Genomic DNA, 3,395 nt, shown 5'->3' on the forward strand with positions numbered 1-3,395 from the left:
GCTAACCTGATGGTCCGTGTTCTCCCGCGAAGCCTCAGTTGGAGGCACCAGCCTCCAGAGCCGCGAAAATCCGACACCCTGAAGGCAGGCTAGTCTTCCAGACCGCGCCCTTGGCGTATCAGAAAGCGGCCGGTGGCGAGGCCCCGAGAGCAGGTCCCATTCCTTAAGCCAGTGTGTAACTCCAGGTCGGGGTCTTCAGAAGAAACTTGAAAAGGGGGAGAAAAGAGATACCAAAGATAGAAACAGAACTGTTTCCAAAGATTTGGTGGTGCTGCAAATGGATTGTGCTGTTGGTTGCACCACAGATGTCACGGGGTTTCTTGTTTCATGGCTGTTTGCGAAGAGTAAGAATTTCAGGCTGTATACGTCCTCTGATATTAAATTGAACTGTAGGAAAAGCCCTATTACACTAGTAGTGCGGAAACTAGTCCTTTGGCACAAAAAGTCCGTGCCAAACTATCCTGAGTAGTCCCATCGACCAAACCACTCCATCTACGTACTTATTCAAACTTTGCAATCAAACCCATGTAAGACACAGGAATTTGGCCCATCGAGTCTGCTCCGCCATTTCATCATAGCTGATCCATTTTCCTTCTCAGCCCCCAATCTCCCGCCTTCTCCCCATATCCCATCACGCCCTGACCAATCAAGAATCTGTCAACCTCTGCCTGAAATATACCCATTGACTTGACCTCCACAGCTGTGGCACCTCTCTCTGGCTTAAAAAATTCATCCACATCTCGATTCTAAAAGGACGTCCCTCTATTCTGAGGCTGTGTCCTCTGGTCTTAGACTCCACCCACCATAGGAAACATCCTCTCCACATCCATTCTACTGGGGCCTTTCAACATTCACTGCGGTCATCCCTCAATCTTCTGAATTCTAGTGAGGACATGGAGTGACCACTCCCCGCTGAACACTGACGAGTCCTCGGTAGAGATATTTAAGAGCACCAAATTTCTTGGTTCTCACCTGGTCCCTCAACACCAGCTCCATAGCAAAGAAAGCCCAGCAGCGTCTCTACTTTCTGCGAAGGCTGAGGAAAGTCCATCTCGCCCCCCCCCATCCTCATCACATTCTACAGGGGTTGTATCGAGAGCAGTGAATCTCCCCCCACCCCACACATCCTCATCACATTCTACAGGGGTTGTATCGAGAGCAGTGAATCTCCCTCCCCCCATCCCCAACACATTCTACAGGGGTTGTATCGAGAGCAGTGAATCTCCCCCCCCCCATCCCCATCACATTCTACAGGGGTTGTATCGAGAGCAGTGAATCTCCCCCCCCCCATCCCCATCACATTCTACAGGGGTTGTATCGAGAGCAGTGAATCTCCCCCCCCATCCTCATCACATTCTACAGGGGTTGTATCGAGAGCAGTGAATCTCCCCCCCCCATCACATTCTACAGGGGTTGTTTTGAGAGCAGTGAATCTCCCCCCCATCCCCATCACATTCTACAGGGGTTGTATCGAGAGCAGTGAATCTCCCCCCCCCCCATCCTCATCACATTCTACAGGGGTTGTATCGAGAGCAGTGAATCTCCCCCCCCCATCCCCAACACATTCTACAGGGGTTGTATCGAGAGCAGTGAATCTCCCCCCCCCCCCCCATCCCCATCACATTCTACAGGGGTTGTATCGAGAGCAGTGAATCTCCCCCCCATCCTCATCACATTCTACAGGGGTTGTATCGAGAGCAGTGAATCTCCCCCCCCCATCCTCATCACATTCTACAGGGGTTGTTTTGAGAGCAGTGAATCTCCCCCCCATCCCCATCACATTCTACAGGGGTTGTATCGAGAGCAGTGAATCTCCCCCCCCCCATCCTCATCACATTCTACAGGGGTTGAAACGAGAGCAGTGAATCTCCCCCCCCCCCCCATCCTCATCACATTCTACAGGGGTTGTATCGAGAGCAGTGAATCTCCCCCCCCCATCCCCATCACATTCTACAGGGGTTGTATCGAGAGCAGTGAATCTCCCCCCCCCCCCCATCCTCATCACATTCTACAGGGGTTGTATCGAGAGCAGTGAATCTCCCCCCCCCCAAATCCTCATCACATTCTACAGGGGTTGTATCGAGAGCAGTGAATCTCCCCCCACCCCCATCCCCATCACATTCTACAGGGGTTGTATCGAGAGCAGTGAATCCCCCCCCCCCCATCCTCATCACATTCTACAGGGGTTGTATCGAGAGCAGTGAATCTCCCCCCCCCCCCACATCCTCATCACATTCTACAGGGGTTGTATCGAGAGCAGTGAATCTCCCCACCCCCCCCATCCTCATCACATTCTACAGGGGTTGTATTGAGAGCAGTGAATCTCCCCCCCCCATCCCCATCACATTCTACAGGGGTTGTATCGAGAGCAGTGAATCTCCCACCCCCCATCCTCATCACATTCTACAGGGGTTGTATCGAGAGCAGTGAATCTCCCCCCCCATCCTCATCACATTCTACAGGGGTTGTATTGAGAGCAGTGAATCTCCCCCCCATCCTCATCACATTCTACAGGGGTTGTATCGAGAGCAGTGAATCTCCCCCCCCCATCCTCATCACATTCTACAGGGGTTGTATCGAGAGCAGTGAATCTCCCCCCCCATCCCCATCACATTCTACAGGGGTTGTATCGAGAGCAGTGAATCTCCCCCCCATCCTCATCACATTCTACAGGGGTTGTATCAAGAGCAGTGAATCTTGCCCCCCCCATCCCCATCACATTCTACAGGGGTTGTATCGAGAGCAGTGAATCTCCCCCCCCCCCACCATCCCCATCACATTCTACAGGGGTTGTATCGAGAGCAGTGAATCTCCCCCCCCCCCGCATCCTCATCTCATTCTGCAGGGGTTGTATCGAGAGCAGTGAATCTCCCCCCCCCCCCCCATCCTCATCACATTCTACAGGGGTTGTATCGAGAGCAGTGAATCTCCCCCCCCCCCATCCCCATCACATTCTACAGGGGTTGTATCGAGAGCAGTGAATCTCCCCCCCACCCCATCCTCATCACATTCTACAGGGGTTGTATCGAGAGCAGTGAATCTCCCCCCCCCCCACATCCTCATCACATTCTACAGGGGTTGTATCGAGAGCAGTGAATCTCCCCCCCCCCCATCCTCATCACATTCTACAGGGGTTGTATCGAGAGCAGTGAATCTCCCCCCCCCCCAAATCCTCATCACATTCTACAGGGGTTGTATCGAGAGCAGTGAATCTCCCCCCCCCCCCCATCCCCATCACATTCTACAGGGGTTGTATCGAGAGCAGTGAATCTCCCCACCCCCCCCATCCTCATCACATTCTACAGGGGTTGTATTGAGAGCAGTGAATCTCCCCCCCCATCCCCATCACATTCTACAGGGGTTGTATCGAGAGCAGTGAATCTCCCCCCCCCCCA

The sequence above is a fragment of the Hypanus sabinus genome, chromosome 31, assembly GCF_030144855.1.
Source record: "Hypanus sabinus isolate sHypSab1 chromosome 31, sHypSab1.hap1, whole genome shotgun sequence".
Classification (NCBI taxonomy): domain Eukaryota; kingdom Metazoa; phylum Chordata; class Chondrichthyes; order Myliobatiformes; family Dasyatidae; genus Hypanus; species Hypanus sabinus.